The sequence below is a fragment of the Ptychodera flava genome, chromosome 16, assembly GCF_041260155.1.
Source record: "Ptychodera flava strain L36383 chromosome 16, AS_Pfla_20210202, whole genome shotgun sequence".
Taxonomy (NCBI): Eukaryota; Metazoa; Hemichordata; class Enteropneusta; family Ptychoderidae; genus Ptychodera; species Ptychodera flava.
The window spans coordinates 19,479,203-19,502,749 of NC_091943.1; the positions used below are offsets into that span (position 1 = coordinate 19,479,203).

At 38.5% G+C, this 23,547-nt stretch overlaps 1 long non-coding RNA gene across 1 annotated transcript; it reads right to left on the reverse strand.

Moving 5' to 3' along the window:
* Positions 1-258: 258 nt before the first annotated feature.
* On the reverse strand, positions 259-23,388 carry LOC139114925 (uncharacterized). The gene is made up of 3 exons (XR_011547998.1): positions 23,013-23,388; positions 2,389-2,460; positions 259-1,693 (listed from the first exon to the last, which is right to left on the reverse strand). It is a non-coding gene; the product is annotated as an uncharacterized lncRNA (long non-coding RNA).
* Between the last annotated feature and the right edge of the window lie 159 nt (positions 23,389-23,547).

A 23,547-nucleotide genomic window follows, 5' to 3' on the forward strand; every position in this document is an offset into this window, starting at 1 on the left:
ACAGGAGATAAACCGTCAACGAATAAGTTGAGAGTTTCTAAGGAGAGAGATTTTGTGGACTAAGTTGATTAATTTTAAAGAATAAGGGTGATAATGAACAGAAGGAAACCTCTTGAAGATTTTGTATCCAGTTGGCGTCAATTTTTACTGAACTCATGCAATTGTCACTTGACACGTCACAGTGTTTGGAAAACAAGTTGTATCAGTCCCATTCCAAAAGTATCGAAGCCAGGGAAACTTAATAGTTAACGACCTGTTGCACTCACGTCATTCCAGAGGAAATCTGGAAAAATATCTTTATTAAATAATTGGTTTCCAAACATTAAGGTGTCAAGACCCACTACAATTTGCTTAGCGCCACATAGGAGTGCGGTGGATATAGTTCTTTGTCTTCAACTTTATATACCCTTCAGCAACACCTTGATATTTCCAATATGAGCCTCTGCAAATTTTATTTTGTGGGCTTCTCAAGTACGTTTAGTACACTATTTCGCCAAACTTATTAATAAAACCAAATTGAAAAATAAATAATTAAACGCGCAATTAATCTGTTGGGTTGCAGATTTTTTGGTGAGGAGACCACACTATGTCAAGGTAAATTTGATGCGACCCCATGTGCAGTTGACAATTAGCGGCTAGCCTCGAGGCTCATACGGTCTTTGTATACCGATTGTATTGTTATTCACATGGTACTTCCATACATGCTAAGAGTAATGATAAGCCTTGCAAATTTGCTGATGACAAGGCTTTATTAGATCAGGACAAATTTCGCGAGGAAGAAGTATATAGATTGGTTTACAGGGTGTGATGATGGTAGTAACTTCTTTTCAAATGTTAAAAGAAGGAGTAATTCACATCAGTATAAAAGAAAATCAGTTCACCTCCATTAAAATTCAAGGGTAAGGAAGTTGAAAAATATCTTGGGCCTTTTGTACAAAGATCGCTTCTCAGGATGAACACATAAATAGTTAATCCGTAAATATCAAACAAGAATGTATTGAATGCATAAATTGCACATATTTGATGTATTAGGGGACATTTTACATGTATTTTACAGACATTTCATTGCTATTGTATTTCCTATAGAATTACTTCTTGTATCAAAATCAGACAAATCGCGTCATCAAAGCTGCTAGTATATTCTTGGTGTACACGTGTCTATTTTGATGACTTGTACATAAAATCATTGAAAATAAATCCACAACTATACTGTCTGATAAAACTCATCCACCGAGCGTAATTTCGTTCACTAAAAAGAGGTCTCTGCCAGATACCACTCAATGAAGTGCCCACAAACAGCTTTAGAAATACTTTTGTGTCCTCAACAGTGAGAATTCTCATGCAATTTTATATCAGTGAATATCTCATCGCGAAGACGGCTAATGTCATTATTTTAAATTATCCTAACCTGTTGTTGATCGACAGATGTTGTTTGATATTTGGTATTGTGCTTTTTATCTTCATCACCATCTTGTGTTATGTCTATCGTGAATTTTTCGCTATCTACCACGCGTTCGTAATAACTATCACTGTATAATGACATTCTAATTTCAAACTTTCTTCTATATTAACATATGTAAATCTACAATGTGCATTCTTTCCTTGCGCTGGTAGAATTGGCTTTCTCTTCTCGACTTCTCTCCAGTCCAGATCTTTGTAAATCACAATGCATATCATCGGCGCCAACTGGTTGCTGTAAGATTAAACATGCAAAAAAAAACCCTGAGAAATTCGGGTACATCCAAGGGCTCTTTTGCAAAAATGCGCCTCAAGTACACGCATATTTGGACTCAAAAATATGTACAGTACCTTTCTGGTACACCGTACATGTGAATTATATTAAAGCTCATATATTAAATCAAGTTTTCACTGTCTTGTTTTTGCAATAATCAAATATGTAAAGGAAACAAAGGAATGGTGGTTATTTCGAACTAAACAGGTCGGTCATTATGTGGCAAATGCTATTTCTTAACTCTACTTTTGCATGTGATATTTAAATCTCTCTCTCTCTCTCCTCTCTCTCTCTCTCTCTCTCTCTCTCTCTCTCTCTCTCTCTCTCTCTCTCTGCAAATGCCACAACATTATGACCATCTGAGAATTTTCTAACCGCGAACAATATATTGCACTTGACTTTAGCGTTGTACATTTGCTATGCAAAAACGTGGGTAGGATTGATTGTGGGAAGAAGATGTAAACTTTCTGTTCTCCATAATTTAATCACATCAACCAAAATCAAAAAGTTGTCCTTCGCATAATAATTGAATTTACATAAACTCTTCAAATTAAAGCACTATGAGTTGAGAACTCTTGTGTGATTCTTAAGTAAAATATTCAGAAACTGGTTAAAAGATTAGCATATTGAGAGAAATACAAAGTTAAATATATCACCTGGGGTAAACAGGCTTGCATGATCGGCAAATAACAAGCAGGCGTTTGCATCCCACTGTCCACAGTATGCACCTATGTGGTCAAAAAAGACATGTTATCAAGCGAAAAAAAAACAGAAAAGAAAGAAATGAATAATGACATGAACGATATGCCCAAGAAAATGCAAGAATAGAATTCCTGCCATGCATAAATACGCTCATGTCTCATGCATGCGCTTGAACACAGACAGAGACCCACACAGACACACAGGCACACACATATATGTACATACATGTACATACATGTAACATACATACATACATACATACATACATACATACATACATACATACATACATACATACTACATACATACATACATACATACATACATACATACATACATACATACATACATACATACATACATACATACATACATACATACATACATACATACATACATACAAATATGGTAATGTATGATTGGTAATAAAGAGAAAGCAACTCCACACATCGTTCATATTTTTGTTGTTTGCGTTTTGTGTATGATATTGTGTATAATATAGGTGTATATCATGTTTGGCTGTTTTATATAAAATGTTGCTTAGCAATAGCAAAATGGCGGCAGTGCCACTGCTGTTACTGTGATACTGTACGGTAGGACCGTGAGGTAGAAAAGATTTGTTGATCATCTGTTTTAATACCACGACCATATGAATTTTGATTGTGTAACATATAGAGTTTTTAAGTTCTACACTTTTGAATAAAGCGTCGTCGACACTGCACTGAAAGAGAGAAGAAAATCTTGCAGACCTACTCAAAACGTTCAAGATAATTCTCAACAGTTACGGACCATGGGCGCTCAACCTTTCTTACGAAAAATAATTATTACAATATAAAACCACCAAGTCCTGTCAGCAGACGATAGAAAATAATTAAATACAAGTTTTGGGGGGACATATCATCAGCTGTAAATGATTTGTTGTGAAATAAAAGGCAAATTTCCATGGACGTTGGGTTGACGAGTCTTGTCCCCGTTGTTGGCAGGCTACGTTGTCGGCAGCTCTATTCTGCCAGAGACGGTGACACCCAAAAAATCGCGCATGCTCAGATGTTAGTGTGTCTCCGTTGCTGGCAGACTACGTTCTTGGCAGAACACCGGATGGATATCGTGGCTAAAGAAGGTAGCCGTCGATTGCAAAAGCATGGTCCTCAAAAGCGAAATATCAAGCATATGGCCGGGAATGAGAGAACAGTTGAAATTGTCAGAGTTACAGTCCAGCTTAAAACTCCAGTTTCCGATGCGTTGAAAAGTGTAAACTGGAACTGGTCGCAAGCGCGCACTGTAACGCAGAACGCTAAGCTTACGCATTCAACACTAAATTTAGTAAACTGAGCTTCGAACAAAAGCTGGTGATACATCTTGCGCACAACTGAGAGGCTGCTTATTGTAGTTTACGTTATTTTTACCTCGTTTTCCTATAACATGTATTTAATAAAACTGTTCCCGTACAAAACAAATAACGGCCGAAAATCCAAATAGTACGTCTTTGTCTTATGCTTTACATGTTTGCCAAATAAAGTCCAGCATTCAAAATTAATCGCCGCCGAAAACCAAAACGTACATTTGTGTCCGCTAACAAGTGACGTGGACTCAATGCAAAGTATAGTCTGACATTCAAAACTGACCCCGCCCCAATCAAACTAGGCCTACTCCGAAAATCCAAAAATTACGTCTTTTTCTGATAACAGTTTACATGTTTGTCTGCACCTAATGAAGTCCGACATTCAAAATTGATCCCGCTCCGAACTAATTGCGACTGACGATAAAAATGTCAGATTATGTCTGCAAATGCCCAGAGAAGTCCGGCAACCAAAACTGTTCCCGCTTACGTTACGGCATGAAGATTACGTTCCTGTACGTCACCACAAGTTTTCCGGCTTTTTGTGAAAATGGTTGCGACATCTTTTTGTTTCGACTGTTGGGCGAGCAACATTCCTCTCAGTAGAAATTAGAAATATGCCAATAGTTCGAACTTTTATAGCGACAAAATCGCGCCGGTGTCTGCTCTGCCCGGTTTGGAAACGTATAAGCTTATTGTTTTGTGAATTCTATGCGGACACAGAGGGAACGTGATGCGGGTAACGCCCGTACAGTTTTGCATATTACATTAGAATGATGCCGTGATTTACAATGTAAACACAATGTTGACCTAGCATTCGTTTTTTCCATCTGTACCGGAGCTAATCATAGAGCAAACATAATTTGTCTCGATCAACTGAACTGTTATTGGTGGACAGCTCATGAAGCGAGTCGAAGTCAAGGGTCGAAATCAATCTCGATTGAAAAGTATGCGATATTTTACAGCACAAATTCATGTCAGTATAGCTTTAAAATAATTGCGATTGAATTATTATTAGGTAATTATAAACATATATGCGGTAAATTTAAAGAAACCAAAAAAGAAAATAATAGTATAATTTTCATGATCTTGAAAGCCATTACACAACAACGAACGTGTTTTTTTTTTCGAATCAACAACTGCTTTTTCCTGTGGATAAACTCAATCACGCTGAAAAACAGCGTGCTGCTGGTCTGTCTGTCTTGACGGTCGTTATTACTTCAACCATGGACACTGAGTCGCCACCGAAGAACGACGAATGTTCGTTTCAACATATATCAGAGAACGCAATATTCAACTGTTTGACTGAAGTTCACGTATTTCATTACTTGTACAAAACTCGACCGTCGCGATTTTAGAATGATGCATTCAGTTATTAGCGTGGTCACAGATTCACATCTGTTTTACGTACTCGCAAAGCCAAAACAAGTCGCTTTTACGATTGTTCGAGTTTCGTGTCAGAATCGATTTATTTCTGATCAGTTTTCGCAAACTGGTACTTTTTAGTTTACTATTAGGAAATCGTTTTAGATACCAGATATTGTCTGATGTTATATTTAGTTTAGCCTAACGATGGGTTCTAACCTGGCACAACACAACGTTAGCCCTGCACTATAAACTGCTGCTCTGAGGTCGGAAACCGTGTTCATGTAGCTGTCCGTTTTTAGCTCCATGCCGTGTTCAAGGTGGACTGTGGTCGTACTTCAACATGCAGTACGGAACGTAAAAGCTAGCGTACGCAACACGGCGTCTGAATGAACTTCGGCTTTTTCGGTATGTACGACATTGTAAATTCATTGCCACGTGTCTCTCTCCGGGCAGGAAGCTGAAAACGCGGTGACGATTGCGCAACCAAAAGACAGGAAAACACAATGTCATCGGACTTGGCATGCAAAATCACATAATTTTTACGAAGTATATACGCAGCTAGCTATTTCTTCGCTCGATAATCACTACAGTGCACAGTTAATAAGCTAATTTGTATTTAGGAAGAAGATTATGACCAGATTTAGCTCGGAATGAGAGTTCTGTAAATAAAGCCTAATGCTTACGCCGCGAACTGGCCGTTTCGGTGTTCATTTTTCTTCCAATTTTCACGTTATGTATCATTTCATTCATACCACAAATTCAAACAATTGTGTAAAAAGTCCTGTACTTCTTATGGGCTGGGAATTTCACAGAAAATGTGAGCGAACCGGATTTTTAGCTGACTTCATGCGACTCCAAGGGTCGCATACACATTTCTGCGATTTACTCCGTTCCGTTTTGGCAATGTATCGCAACTTCTGGAGAGTGTAACTTGGCACCACGTTGACTGATTAGCCTTGTCTTTGCACAGGTTGTAGTTAGTGACTGTTTCCACAAAAAACGTATCTCAGAATTCCGATAATGTTCCAAAAACAAAAGATATCACGACAAACGTGGACAAAAGCCGTTAATTTATTCAGAATCCACCACTTTTCACTTTCAAGGCTAATTGTGCTAAAACAAAGCGGAGTATCAAAAATCAAAGACACATTTTTTTACACACCTTACCCTGCTTTCGATTGCAGTAAATGACACACAAATGGTCATCGACCTCTCGTACTTACATTTCTTTGGTGAAAAACTCAAAAACACTCATTTTTGAGCAAAACAAACACACGCAAACAGGTTTTGAAATATTCTCAAAATTTTTGTAATCTTCAATTGTCGAGCTGCCCAAACATATACTACATGCCGGGTTAAAGATTCATTTGAATGGTGAAAAATCAGGTTAAAGATAAGTGTCTGCGAAGGTTGGTCTCCCACGCTTTCACTGGCACTCCAACCAAGCACTATAACCTGAGCGATTTTTTTTAATACAGAGGCCGATTTCCCTTTTCCTAAATTTTAAAGCTACTTTTATTTGCAGGAATTACACCCCCCCTCCCCCCACACACACACCGTTGAGTGAGTTCATTCTCCACTCAGTTGCCATTCGGTTTTGTTTTTTGCCTTTCCACCAGCTTATTTCATGTGATTATATTTGGCACTTTCGAATTATTTTTTGGAATCATTTTACTACTGAATGTTTCAACTCATTGTCTTTGAGTTGTATGGCCTTGTGTCGATTTACCACAACGACATCTACTGTTTTTGTTGCTTTTCATTTTAAGCTTTTAGGTGTGTCTGATTTTATTTAACATTTGCTCAATTTGCCGATTTTACCATTGTATGTTATATTTCTTCTTTATCAGTACATACCCTGAATGAATAAGGTGCTGAAAACATTGGTTATTTAATCAATAAATCACACCCGGCGACTAAATACATGGAGATTTTGACCAGTTCGCGACATATGTGCACGGCCCTACATAGATGGGGTGAACTGGTCAAAACGGAATGGTATACACGTCTGCAGACAATTGAAGGGCTCACCTGGGTAAATGTCTACATGGAGAAGCATTCCTCGACTGTATACATACAAGATTGTGACATATTGATTTTCAAACAGCGGGATAAAGCTGAAATACGGTTACAGGTCAACGTGAGTTGACATGAGATGTAAATTTCATCATCGGCGATAACGAGTAGATAACGAATAGATTATCACGAGCGAAGTGGTCAAAATAAAGTGGTATAGCAATCACCGTGGTGTTTTATTGCTACTATATCATTAGAGCATATGAAATCATGGCCTGAAATGTAAAAAAGGAAACAGTGATTTATCGTGAAGAAATCGCTACTAGTTCATGTTTTCTGCCAGTACTGAATAGAACTGAAAGCTGCTTACTCTAATTTCGATGCTCTCAAAGTCTGGAATGTAAACCCAATGTCCGCATTGTACAGGTATCACAGGCACTCCAAGTGATTAATTATGACGAGGAACCGTCGATTTATATGACGTCTGCTTGGACAACACCCCATTATGTCTTAAACCTGAGGAAAAGACAATGCCGGAGTTTGGCATGGAAAGATTTGTCCAAACGGGTAGTGAGAATTAGCTCTGAACTGATATGCAATTGTCAGAAGAATATTGGTAGGAAAGTAAAAACAATAACATAATTTTTCTCTTTTTCGACGATACAAAAGTAACGTGAAAGTAATTGAGATATTTGTCAAGTTGATAGGAACTACGATTTGATGATGTCGCAAAATACTAAGAAATGAACAAAACTTAGCGCAAATAATACCATACTTCATGCAGACACTGAAATTTAAATATAGCCTGCAAGCACATGCGATAGTGCGGAGGTCATGTTTTCAACATTAAACAATTAGGCTTTGATGGAGCACAGAATAATACACACAAAGGATAGTGCAGAAACTGTCACTGTTCCATTGAGATATTTGTCAAGTTGATAGGAACTACGATTTGATGATGTCGCAAAACACTAAGAAATGACCAAAACTTAGCGCAAATGATACCATACTTCATGCAGACACTGAAATTTAAATATAGCCTGCAAGCACATGTGATGTGATGGTGCGGAGGTCATGATTTCAACATTAAATAATTAGGCTTTGATTGAGCACAGAATAATACACAAAAAGGATAGTGCAGAAACTGTCACTGTTCCGTAACGCAAACAAAACATAAATAAAATATGCAAACAACATCCTGTTAGAATTTTTACAGAATTAGACCGTACTGAGAAAAGGTGAGTAAAAATATAAATTCGTCTTAAAGATGCCCATTGGTTATGAAAGGACGCTCATTATGCAAAGAGACGCCGTACGGATAACTTGAACTGAGAGCTCCAGAGATTGCGGTGTTTTGCGTGTTTTTTTTATGAAAAATTATGAAATGGGAATGCTCTACAGCAGGGTAAATATCTTATTAATGCATAATGACTCCATATTTTTCAAAGTGATGGGTTTTCGGGGCAAAGTTTAGTGAGTAATTGTGCCTGGCCAGTGACAACGTTGACCAAGGGGACGCCGATGGGGATTTGAATATCACTGTCAATCAAACCTTGTGCAAAGTAAGACACGAGTTAGCTGGATATGTACCTAATGTTCATTAGCGTTCGCCTTGTCTGCTAACGGTGACTAAAAATAAATATGTGTCAAGATTTTCAGTGTCGAAAGACGTTCGCAATAGTTTCTTCACAGTTCTCCATTTTTGTACCTACCCGCCGCATTTCTGGGGATAAAAAACTTGATCTGACTACATTCAAGTCAATTACATCTTTATAACCGTGGAGAAGAAAATGAATTATAGGGCCCTCTCTTTCTAGAAAGTTTGATGGCCCTGACAAGGGCCGTTTGGGTTGGTTTTGTGGATTCTACCCTACACCCACCGATGGCAAGTGTGTGCGGTACGCCGGGCAATTCGAGATATAACGATCGGACGAGAGAAGTCACGCAAAATAGCATATCAATTTTCTTCTTGTGACGAGTATGTCATCGGCCTGCATCAGATGCTGTTTTCTGGCCAAATATCGGCAATCACGCCAAGCGTTTGTTATGTCAAGGATGTCCCAATACTTCCGACAGAGTCGGAGTCAGACAAACGCGTTGTCATTGCCAAACTAATGATGCTAAACTCAGAATGACAAATCAAGAAATGTTCAATACAGCTATGTTGATGTCAGCTTATACGATTGATGCTCATAGGAGAAATTGAACTTTGGCGGTATTCATGATTGCCATGCTCCGATTGTTTTTAATAGCTTTGGTTTTGCCTTGTCCTCGAGCGAACGCTGGTTGTGTAATTAGCGAAACTGATAAAAAAACTTAGTTATTAAAGTGGCATACATAATGCTGCTTACCTTCTTCATAAAAGGGAAAAGAACAACACTTATCACACTCCGATCCTGAACATGCACATAAACTGAAATGATACAAACAGCGGCACGTGGTACTTCTCTACCACACAAGAATTGAGAAGGGTCCGCTGACCTCCCTCCGAGCTCAGACATTATCTCCGTCCTGTGGCGGAGCAGGTCAAAATTTTGCATAGTTCATTGCGCATGCTAGGTAGACATTAGCAATATGACGATCTACGTAAGACGCAGTCTTGGCAATATGACAGGCCAATTAAAACTGCGTGGGTGGGGACTCTTGTACTAACACAAAGAAATGTTATTCACTGTCCAATCTGCCCGGCCTACGATTTCCGGCCAAACAGGCTACAAAAAGTCAGAAGCCATCTCGTCGCCAGTCATTGGCAACACCCGATAGAGGACGCTACGGACTGAGATAGATTTGAAATTTCTTATCGTGGACATAGTTTTAACGATAGTGATGTTTGCTTCGAGCTGGGACATTTTAAAAGTTTCGTCATATGCACAGCGTGTTGGATATTGCATTTTGTTGGAAACTCAGCGTTTTTTTTACTTAAATGTTGACTTTAGATGGAGACTTTAGCATATTGGACGATACTACGGACTAAGCTAAGACGTGGACGGAATTTTAATCTTACTGCAGTTTGCTCGAGCTGAGACATTTGATAATTAAGACACATAGCGTGTCGGATATTCCGGCAAAGTGATGACATTTTTCGTAAGCATGGACTTTAGATATTATTAATATTATTAATCTTTATTTAAATTCGATAACTCCATAGATGAAACACCTCTTTTCATTGAGGTCGATTAGACAAAAGAAAACCATATTACAGCACCAACTTGAAAACACGAAAAACACAGAAGTACAAATATCAAAAAAACTACGAAGAAGCATCAGACAAGTAAATAGAATACAGAAAGTGTTACAAGATTTCTTAAAGCTATGATTGCTTGGGGGAGATTGTTATATTCATCCACACCCGCAACAGACAAAGTGTTTTGATAAAGAAGTGTACGTGCTTTGGGAACTTTAAGGAGGTTCTGATTGGAAGAACGAAGTGATCTGAAGGGATATAATTATTGAACATACTGGCTACATAGTCAGGGGTTAGATTGTGAGTTGCTCTGTAAATTTGGGCCAAGATATAGTCCTGAGATTATTGTGGATGCAACCAAACGTGAGTGATTGGTCATTATTTGGCGTGGACGGAGTTTTAACGTTAGTGCAGTATGCTCTGAGCTGAGACATTATAACTGTTTCGTCATATACACAGCGTATATAGGATCATGCACATTGCTGCCAATGATTGACTTTTCGTATCCATGGCCTTAAGATAGAGTTATGAGCTTATAGGAGGATACAACGAACTGAGATAGATTTTAAATTTCGAAGCCTGGATGTAGTTTTCATCTGCATTTTGCTCCGAGTTGAGACATTTTAAAAGTCTCGTCATAGAGGCCTACACAGCGTATTGGATATTGCAGTTTGTTAGAAACTTAGCGTTTTTTCTTTAAAATATTGACTATAGATAGAGTGTCGAGCAAAATGGAGGATGCTACGAACTGAGATAGATTTGAATTTTCTTATCATGGAAATATTTTTAACGTAGTGCAGTTTGCTCCGAGCTGAGACATTTTAAAAGTTTCGTCATATGCACAGCGTATTGGATATTGGGGTTTGTTGGCCATGGAACTTGGGGTTTTTTCTTAAATGTTGATTATAGACGGCGACTCGAGCATATTGGAGGATGCGACGGACTTAGATTGATTGGTAATTTCTTGACATGGACGGAGTTTTACATTAGTGCAGTTTGCTCCGAGCTGAGACATTTTGATAATTTATGTATTACACATAGCATGTCGGATATTGTGGCAAAGTGATTAAATTTTTCGTAAGCATGGACTTTAGATATAGTCCTGAGATTATTTGCTCCGACTCGGAGCTGAGACATTTTAACTCGTCCTAGGCCTATACAGTTGTTGGAAACTTAGCATTTTCTTAAATGTTGACTATAGATAGGATGCCGAGCATATTGGATGGTGCTACTTACTTACTCGGAGATAGATTAGTAATTTCTTAACATGGATGGAGTTTTAACGTTAGTGCAGTTTGTTCCGAGATGAGACATTTTGACCGTTTCGTAATATGCATAGCGTATTGCCTGTTGCAGATTACTGCAAATATTGACTTTTCGTATCCGTGGAGTTTAGATAGTCCTGAATTTATTGTTTTTGTACTATTCATAGCGTGTCGGATATTGCAGATTGCTGCAAAGTGAATGACTTTTCGTATCCGTGGAATTTCATAGAGTCCGGAGTTTATTAAAGATGTTGCAGACCGAGATAGAATGGTAATTTCGTAGCCTGTACGGAGTTTTAACGTTACTGCAATTTTGCTCCGAGCTGAGACATTTTGACCGTTCCTCATACACACTGCATATTGCATGTTGCAGATTGCTGCAAACAATTGCTTTTCGTATCCGTGAACTTTCGATAGCGTCCTGAATTATTGTAGCTGAAACGGGGTGAGATAGACTGGTCATTTCTGAGATAGACTGGCCATCTCAGCCTGGACAGAGTTTTAACGTAAGTGCATTTTGCTCCGAGCTGAGACTTTAATAATTTTTGTACCTATACATAGTGTGTCGGATATTGCAGATTGCTGCAAAGTGAAAGATTTTTCTTAACGGTGCACATATAATAGAGTCCTGAGTTTATTAGAGAATGCTACGGACTGGGATAGATTAGTAATTTCCTAACCCGGACAGAGTTTTAATGTTAGCGCAGTTTGCTCCGAGCTGAGACTTTGATAATTTTGTACCTACACATAATGTGTCGGATATTGCAGATGGCTGCAAAGTGAATGACTTTTCATATCTGTGGACTTTGATAGAGTCCTGAGTGTATTTGAGAATGCTACAGACTGAGATAGAATTGTAATATCGTAGCCTGGACGGAGTTTTAACGTCAGTGCAGTTTGCTCCGAGCTGAGACTTTACTAATTTCTGTACCTACACATAGTGTGTCGGATATTGCAGATTGTGTGCAAAGTGAATGACTTTCGTATCTGTGGACTTTGATAGAGTCCTGAGTGTATTTGAGAATGCTACAGACTGAGATAGAATTGTAATATCGTAGCCTGGACGGATCGAGTTTTAACGTTATTGCAATTTGCTCCGAGCTGAGACATTTATAATTTCTGTACTATACATAGCGTGTCAGATATTGCAGATGGCTGCAAACTATTGACTTTTCGTATGCATGGACTGTAGATACAGTTTTGAGTTTATTGTAGATGCAACAGACTGCGATAGATTTGAAATTTGTTTTCATTGTCGGAGTTTTAACCTTGGTGCAGTTTGCTCTGAGCTGAGACATTATTTCATTTTGTACTATACATAGCTTGTCAGATATTGCAGATGGCTGCAAAGTGATTGACTTTTCATATCTGTGGACTTTGATAGAGTCCTAAGTGTATTGGAGAATGCTACGGCCTGAGATAGATCAGTAATTTCTCAGCCTTGACGGAGTTTAACGTCAGTGCAGTTTGCTCCGAGCTGAGACTTTAATCATTTTTGTACCTACACTTACCATGTTGGATATTGCAGATAGCTGCAAAGTGATTGACTTTTCTTATGTGTGGACTTTGATAGAGTCCTGAGTGTATTGGAGGATGCTGCAGACTGAGACGGATTGGTAATTTTTTTAGCCTAGACGGAGTTTTAACGTTAGTGAAGGTTACTCGGAGCCGAGTCATAGATTGTCGGTTATTGCAGATTGCAGCAAGGTGAAACTGAAGACAATGGATAGCCGTGAGCATATTGAAGAATGCTTGGAATTGAGATGATTTCGTCGTTTCTTAACAAAATAGGAGATTAACGCTATAGTGCAGGTTACTCAGTTCTGAGACAATTAAATAATTTTGTTACACGCATAGCTGGTGCGGTCAGATAGTACAGATTGCTGCAAACTATTTTCGTGTCACAACTACACGCTACTGTAATCTTTTCAAGGTATTCTTGTGTCAACTTTTTATTTTCATAATTCGACGAGCAGCATCGGAAAGTTGGTATCTATTTGCGTCACAATGTATGTTGTACAATGGAGAGAATGAAATGAAAGCCGTGGAGGAGTTTTCTTTAATCTTCGAACACTTCCTTGACAAGTGTTCACAAAATAACTTCGGAAATTGCGAAAGTGACCTCAATTCGCAAATACTATTAACTTTTAGAAATCTCGTGATGTTTTCGTTGTAAATATTTGCTTAATTGCCATGCAGATAATTTTGACTCTCTTTTTTATCAAAATTGAAAATTAAGCTTGTGAACTTGATAAAGTGTCTGTCGCCGGGCTTTAATAAAATATTAAAACTTTTTGCAGCGGAAAATATGTGTTTTAGCAACACCTCCAATATGGCTTTCAGCTGGCGTTTCCTGTCCTGTCAAAATGTTAGTCTTTTTCGTTTTATGTAAGCTTTGGAACCACAAAATAATATAATAATAATAATAATAATAATAATAATAATAATAATAATAATAATAATAATAATACAGGAAATCAGTACGGAAGAATTTCCTCTCTGCCTTTTGACCGTAACGTACGACTTTTTAAAATATCGCTGATTAGGTATTTGGTTGTAGGAAAATAAATAAATTCCTTTCAGGGGAAAGTTTTCTATTTGGCGACAGGGTTTTTCCTCACTTTCCTAAAGGGTTGGTAAAGTAAAACAGAATTACAGTCAACTCGCACTTTTTCCAACCCGCCCAGAACCAACTCGCCCGATTCAAACTCGCCCGATATCAACTCGTCCGTTGTTTTGAGATAGGGTCACGGTGTTGTAGATTCCATGTACGCTAACCCGATGGCCCGAGGCCAGCTATTTTCATGTCATGCCAGGCCAGTAACTCGTGAAAGACGGTCCTGCTGTTCCTAAAGAAGTGAGCCAGTCCCGGGGGGGGGGGGGTAACTCCCATAGATGGCTATACGGGGAGGGTCCGCGCGAAAGGGGTCGTTTTTTTGCACTGTTTGTTATCAGAAAGGGTATACTTTTCACGAGGTGTTGGTATGAGAAAGGGTCCGGTTTTAAACACAAACTGACATTTGTTAAAAAATCATGCTGTCAACACTGGAAACCCATGTATCTACATCCCAGATCTACCATCAAAATTTCCGATCTGTCGGTTGGACTGTTGGTACCCCTGGTACGCAAGGCGAGTGAGTCGTAAATGTAGGCCTATACGTAAGATAAAGAGACAAGAAACAGTCAACAATAAGGGGTGGACCATTTGATATCCTGGTGGGGCTTGGAAGATTGGTGGAGAGCCATTATTTTTTTCCCATCTGCTTCACCATGAATTATTTTTTTTCTACAGGGCATATGCTGGCAACTTTTTTTCACTTTCCTTCTTCGAGATATATTTTTTTTTACAAATTTCGGTGCAATGTTTGTTTGCTTGTTTTTCACACCCAGTAACAAGATGCTGTTCTATCGCACACAGACTATATTCAAGAAACTAAATAAAGATATGTAAATACATGTACATTTTTTATTCACTTTACAAAAATATCAGTTTATAGATCTTATTTATACCATGGGTAACACACTGAAAATACAAATCAAACAACCTGATTACTGAGTTCTACATTAAGCATTAACAAACTTACAGTGAAAACTTTTCTGAGAACATCACTGGTGTCATCAGAAGAGATGATGGTATCCTACATATATTTGTAAAATCATGTACATTTATGGCATTTACTTGTGCTTGAAAAAAATATGTCATTGTCTGACAAGTGTCCTGGTTTGAGTGATATTAGCAAGTTGAACAGTCCACTTGACTGACTGAGTCCACTTGACCCAGTTCATGGCAGGCTGTCTCTCTTCTTGTGGTATTTTGACAAAATCCATACATTCAGATTTACACATTTCTGGAAAACACTGGTGAGCAATTTCAATTTCAGCATACTTCCTCTAATCAGAAGGTCATGTATACTGTACAATTGTTCATATTCAATTGTTGACACTATAGTTGAAAAGGAACAATGATTGTATGACTTCATACAAAATACTGATGATTGAACTTTTCCATATGACATATTGCTCCCTGGCTGACCAGATGTCTGCTGAACTCAATCAGTATGAGAACTTGTATGTACTATTACCAATTAAAACCAAAAGAGCACAGTTTCCTTGAGACTTTATTAAAGTTTTGGTGTTTTGCTTTATTTTTTGACAAATATTTATTGGTTTTGTTCCAGACGAGTTCTTGTTTTCAGTTGCTGAAAGCTACAGTGATAGTAGCTGTAACTTTTGACAATTTTTCAGTGTTTTTGTTTATTTATTTCAGTTCCTCGTTTAATAAATTCTAAGTTATTGTTCCTCAAGCTTGAAATGGTTTATGCTTTATAAAACTCCAGCGCTACTGCTTGATTTTATTGATGCTGCAGTGTGCATCGAACAATTGCCAAGATTTTTTTTTCCGAGTCGCAATGGTCCATAATTGTTTTTCCATCAGCCACTTAAAGCCAGATTTTTTTTTCGAGCAACTCCACCTGGCATCTTTTTTCCCCCCAAATCTTCCAAGCCCCCCCAGGATATTAAATGGTCCACCCTAATATTGATCATATTGCTGATGGTGCCTTGGATGGTGATGGTATCATCCGGTTGACAGTGCCTCCATCAACACACAATTACAGTGGAAGTGGACTGAGACGATCACACATATTAAGAACAGTCCGACTGTTCTTAGACTGATTTGATTATTATATTGTATGGTATCAGAAAGGGTAGGTTTTTTTGCTCAAAACTGGTATCACAACAGTTTGGGTTTCCATGTTCGTGAGGAGCCCCCCCCCCGTACTATTAGCCATGGAGTTACCCCCCCCGGGGAGCCAGTACGCAGTAACTATCCCTATACGTAAAGAAGCCGAACGAAATTTATTCTTTCAAGAGATTTGCAAAACGTGAAAGTCGCAAATAAAAAGTTTTCCGTGTTGGCACATATTTTAAGCCGCACCTGTGGTTCTCTGTGTTAGAAATATTTGTTGTTAGAAATAAAACGTTTTATGCGTACCAGTTGCTGCAAAAACGAGCCCTGCCACTCCTTGGCATATTCTTCCACTCCAATGACCAAGCTACCCGATTGGCAAAGGCTACGGATTCGCAGCAAGCGTACCAGTAGCTCTGCATGGCAGGGCTGTGTGTTTACCGGCGTTATACAGCCTCCGTATAACACCGGTAAACACACAGCCCTGCCATGCAGAGCTAGCGTACCAGGTACTCATAAAATTGCAAATAATATCGGCCGAGTTGGTATCGGGCGAGTTGGCATCGGGCGAGTTGGAATCGGGCGAGTTGGTATCGGGCGAGTTGACTGGTACCCCGGCCCGTAAAACAAGGTTCTTTCACAAGCTAAAGCGAAAAAATCTTGTAGATAATATTGGCAATGTCTACTTAGCATGCGCAATGAACTATGCAAATTGTACGACCTGCTCCGTCACAGAACGGAGAAAATGTCTAGCTCGGAGGGAGGTCAGCGGATACTTATGCAAGAATTAGTCGACTTGCGCGAATCGTTACTACTGACCCTATGCACAAGTTTTTTGAGTAATAGTAAACTCCGAGAAACACGCGCAATTTCACCCTAAATCCCTTGGACTCACGTGGTTCGAGGGACCCTGGTCACCCAAACCGTCATGGATGTTTGACGGAACTCGTTTGCAAACGATAGGCCGAGAAAAATGGGTAGCGAGTGACCCGACTTCCAGATTTCGGCCGCTTCGCTTGTGAAAGGACTGCCGCCGAATACACCCAACACTTATGCAAATACCGCTAGTACGGCGCGCTTGCACTCATAGGTCATGGAGTTCTATTTTACATATGTTATATCTTTTATTTGCATCATTCAGCGAGAGAATCGACGACCAGTCTTCCATATAGTTTCGCCTTCCAGACCTCGTTCGCTTCGCTGTCGCAATTTGAAACATGAAAGTAAAGTGCCCCGCTGGCGATAGGGACCAAGGAGCTAGACTAAGTTCGTTTCTAGCTCCTTGGTAGGGACACGGTCCCTCCACAAAATTGTGGAGGGACCGTGGTAGGGACAGACATGTCGTGGAGCGGAGCGACCGTGTGTCTGGAGACTACCACTTGGTTCAAGTCGGTGAATGTTCAAAAATAAATTCTTTTTTAATAGCTTCTCTTGTATTTCTCCTGTTTCATACAAACCTGTTTGGAATTTGCCAGCCCAGGCCGGAGGTTTTCTTAGCGACTTAATGATTTGTCTTTGTGTCTGCTCAGTAGTGAGTTAGTGTCTGCCGGATTCACCGACTTGGACTTCTTGGACAAAACCAGCAGCCAGATGGACTATGTACACAGTGACGTGAAGAAAATACAAAGGGATTGACAGCCTTCCCCCTGGTTATTCTGGCCGATGAGAAAAACGCAACACGATTGGAACTAATTTGGGATAATTGGATCTTCCTATTTTCCAAATTTCTCAAAAATGTTAGGCGCCCTATAGCTGAATGTTGTGATATGTAAAATTACTCATAAAAAACAAGTGTGTAACTTAAAACAATGTAGATGAGGATACATTTGCAGGTTAAATCGACATTACTTCACCGTCCAACTATCTCAAATTAGTTCCAATAGTGTTACGCATACACTTCAACACAGAGTACATTACATGCTTAGCAAATAATGGCAATAAAGTTCGCACATCGACCACTTTTTAAAACTGATCGGTTAAGCGGTTGTCCATTGCAAATCATGCGAGCGAGATTTAATACCAACTGGCACCAACTGACAGTGGTGAATCACTGACGTACAAATTAAGTCGCCTCATATTGTTCTGATTCTCATTGCTTCGGACAAACTGTAGTGATTAAAATTTCCCCCACATATTGCTCTAATGAAGGAGAAAGCCAGAAGTTGAACGAAAGCTTGAAAGCTGTGTACATCAGCGACAAGAAAGTTGATATGACCTGCATAGTGGAAGGCTGGCTCAATTACGTTTTCGGTGATGAACAGGGGTCGTGCTGACTTTGGTGGGAGCATGGACGTCTGTGGTACATCCATGATGGGAGTGGTCGCACTCAACATTTTATCAACAACACCCTGTGACTTTTATGCACATCTCTTGGGGAATCGAGAAGTAAAGTCAAGTCTCTATAATTCCGGGAGAAACTCCCCTGTATAGCGGTTCACCCAACTGATTGCATTCACCCCACTCACACGTTTTACAAGAAAATAGCAGACAAATCATCGCGTTCATCCCATTTCAAACATTAACAAATCACAGACTTGAACCAAGTCTATAATTGTCTGTCAAATCCTTTATTATTATTATTATTATTATTATTATTATTATTATTATTATTATTATTATTATATTATTATTATACTTTATTTAACGAGGGTAGTCTGATTTACAAAATGAATTGTAATTTCCATCAGAGCCCTCTAAAATAAGTCCATTGTCATACAAAGAGAAAGCATACATGGAAAGTATTTTGAGTGTCGGAATCTGGTGAGCAAGACTGTGTGGTTTCAGCTTCGTCACCAGAAACTTCAGATTCTGAGTTACTAAAGCTCTTCATCAAAGATTGGATAGGAGAAGTGAACAAACCAATGATAGAGCTTGATGAGCTGTGTGATGACTTTCCCATACCATTTAAACGTGCTTGTACTCGGTTGTATTATTAACGCGACTTCATAAGGTTGAACAAAAATACTGTGCTGTTCCGATAACCCGACCTACCCTATTTTTTACCTGTCGATCCTAAACGTTTTAGGGCTACGTAAACACGGAAGTAAAAACAAAGGAAAAACCGTAAATTCACGCGTTCGTTACTTGCATTTAATTTTTGCTTGAACGAGGATGTCTTTTATGTATTTTTTTTTCCTTTTATATGTATGAAACATTTTTTCTGAAAATGTTGTAGTCAGTGTTTGACCGCCCTGAACCCCTGAAAATGCATATTTAAAATTAGAAATATTTTGAAAAAAAAAATCCGCCGACTACAGATATATTTTTGAAAACCATGTTATCGGAACAGCACAATTTATTTTTTATTTTTATTTTTTATTTTTTGGCCTGAGCTTCAGCTCGACCCTGCGGAGTTATACAACATTGCCATCACTGTAACAAGGCATTATGGAATCAGCTTTCAATTTTCATCAATCAACGCCGCCACACCCTCTATTTTGATCGGCTAAACTATTGTTTACTTGTCTATCAAGAATGACCTCAGAGGAACGTCGCGACGGAGAGCTCGAATTCTGCTCGCGATCGCTCACACATACGGTGGCAACTTCAACATAAGCCTAAGCCACCGATAGTCAAACGAAGACAACTTTGCACATTTTGAGCGTGAAATTCTTCTATATAATCGATACAAATAACACTTCAAAGATTTTTACGGGAATTTTTAGAGTAAGATACAACGCAACTTGTTGAACGATCAAATTTCTGTCTTCGTCATTGCACACCAGCGGTCACTCGTGTAGAACACACAAACACAGAGTAATTAACTGCACGCAAAAAGTGACGTTCTAAATATTCATAAAGATTGATAACAGGGAATGTTCGGTGAGAAAATTACCGGCAAAACGGCTCTGCGCTGAAGATGTTAACTGTTTACATGTCATTCGCTCCGCTGCGCCCACAGTTACGAATGGTTCGATACACGGTGACCGCCCGGCGTGACCATGCATAGCCGTACGCCCACCGTGAATCAAACCACACTACGCCCACTGTCTTTTGCGTCGCTGACGCACCGTAAAAGTCGATGTTGCTCGTAGATCAACAAAACAGATATTAGAACATAAATTTGAGAGATTATGATTATGTTAGTAATATCTGTATTGACAGTTGATAGTAAAAAGTTGATGTTGAATTAACCAGTCTATTCTTGGAGGTGTCAAAGTACAAGAACCATAGACGTTGGAAATAACGTTATTTTATTTTGGCTTGACATAATTACCACGTTGACTGCGTACCACACGTGTGGATGTTTTAGTCACACTGGAGCTTTATTTTCTTAGTGTTTTATATTTCAAGTGGACATGGTGATGCATGTAAATGTTTGTCCATCATAAAAACTTTCGATCACAGCAATTGACTAACTACGAATATTCAATGTTCGGAAACCATTAGCTTCTTTGACTTCCGTCTTGCTTACTAGTACTGCTCAGAATCAAGGCAAATTTACTGAGTAAATCGAGTAGATTTATCTGTTTACATTATTCTTAATTTGATTACATTTCTTTCTTTCTTACATAATTATAATGTACCGAGGAAAGCAGGACGGTAAATCTTACAAGTTCTCATATATATTAAGGGTCTTACTTAACAGTCGTTATTATATTTTGGACGTAATGAGACACGGTGCCGTACAGCTGGTACTGCACTGGAAGCTACAAAAGTCGTCCTTGGCCTCCGCTTAAGAAAATCACCTCATTCTTTATAGCAATTACTACCTGCCATGTTAGGCTAGTCGTATAGGTGCGGCAACGTCATCCATTATTGTGTAACTGAATGTTTTTGCGTGTATTTGCATAACATTCCCATTCATAAATCAAATCTAGCATAGGCCTTATCAAAACAAAATCTGTGACATGATAGTTTGACGTGCAATCGTTTAAAATAAAGGAAGAACGAGTAAAAACTGCTCTAACAATGCGGTCATCACAGCGTTAAAATGCGCCGCGAATACGTGATCTGATTTGGGATTTTTTGATCTTGGCAATTAAGAAATTTCGTTGTTTGCGATACGTTTTTAACAAAAAAATTTCTACATGAAAATAATGACGAAAAGTTTTGGGAGGTGGCATGATAACACGATTTATGAACTTTGCTGCAAAGTAAATACTTACTAATCTATGTCGGCAGTGCGCATTATTATTACTTTAAAACATTCAATAAAATGTAGTCGGGAAAATACCAAATTTTAAGGGAAGAACCTTTAAATGCCTAATTCTGGATACAGTCAATGGTTGAGAATAATGATTGATAGATTAGTATATCAAAATGCACAGATTCACGTAACCGTGATTTACATAGAGAATACTCAACTTTTCTTGTTTTAGTCACAACTTAGCACTGGGATCATTGAAAAATTGCACGCTGAATACCACGGTGTAAATCTGCGGACATGGTCGCAGTAATCAACAAACCCGCTTGTATTGTCGAGCACACCACCGACCGGTACACGGTATACAGCTGTAAGAGTTGCATTGAATGTAAAAGAGTTTTGCTATGTAATTTGTAAAAGACCAATACGAAAGTGCTGGATACACACTGCATCGGCTGTGGTTTAAAGTGAAGGTCGAGTTAACAAAGTTTTTTTTTCTAGATCTTGACGATTTTGACCTTCGTTGATTTACATTGTAGGTGAGTTGCTAATCAGTATAAAAAAAACCAGCAAATTTAGGTCGTTTTTACGTTATGTAAAAGCAAGCCCCACAATATTGTTGGATTATTGACCCTCTATGTATATCAGAGAGTACAAAGAGTTAACTGTCGTAGGTCATTCTGTTAACGGTTATAGCTGCCAACGATGCACCTGCCAGCCGTGGAAACCATTGGTGATGGCGCGCCTTCGACTGTTTACGCTGAGGCCAAAAAAAATAAATGGTTTGTTTCTCATACTCTTGCGCGTCAATTCAGACTCGCCGCGTCAACCTTTCTTTCTGCTCATGAGGAAATAAAATGAAAAAAAAACCATACATACATACATACATACATACATACATAGATACATACATACATACATACATACATACATACATACATACATACATACATACATACATACATACATACATACATACATACATATATACATACACACATACATAGATAGATACATAGATAGATACATAGATACATAGATACATAGATACATAGATACATACATAGATACATACATACATACATACATACATACATACATACATACATACATACATACATACATACATACATACATACATACATACATACATACATACATACATACATACATACATACACATACACAGATACATACATACATAGATACATAGATACATAGATACATAGATACATACATACATACATAGATACATAGATACATACATACATACATACATACATACATACATACATACATACATACATACATACATACATACATACATACACACACATACACACATACATACATACATACATACATACATACATACATACAACATACATACACATACATACATACATACATACATACTACATACATACATACATACATACATACATACATACATACATACATACATACATACATACATACATACATCATACATACATACATACATACATACATACATACATACATACATACGTTTAAGTCTTTCACTTTCGAGGTGCATACTACCTTGAACATGACAGTTGGCAGTATAAATGTTCTTCTATTGAAATATTAACACATCATATTAATTTCATACCTGTCCTGTTCCAGTGGCTTTATTCAAGCTTCACAGCAGTTTACTTCTCTTAAAGATATAGGAATTGGAAAATGGGAGTCCAATATGCTCCATGTCTTCATCAGGTATATCAAGAACAATGTCTTTCACGAGCTAAAACGTCGATAATATTCCTCGCTGGAGATATCGACCGACTACATCGTCTGCGATATTTTCTAACCCTAAACTTGCACATATCTGCTTGTTCCTAGCTTAAAGGAAGGATCTTTCAATGAAGGAAATCAGTACTTTCTAGTGAAACACTGTGTCAGTGGTAGGAATGATGTTGCATCCTTGGCAGCTACCACAGTTACATCGAGACAGCTGGTTGGGTTCTATACACCACCGGCCCAGCAGTGAGACCAGCATAGACTAGACCGCCCGTTATAGGTGGCTTTAACAATACCATAACAGAAGGAAATTGAAGTAATGATATTCAACAAACTGTTGTGTTGATAAGTTGTGATAACGAAAACAACAGCCAATGACAGTACGACAGGCAGGCTAGTCCTGGCAT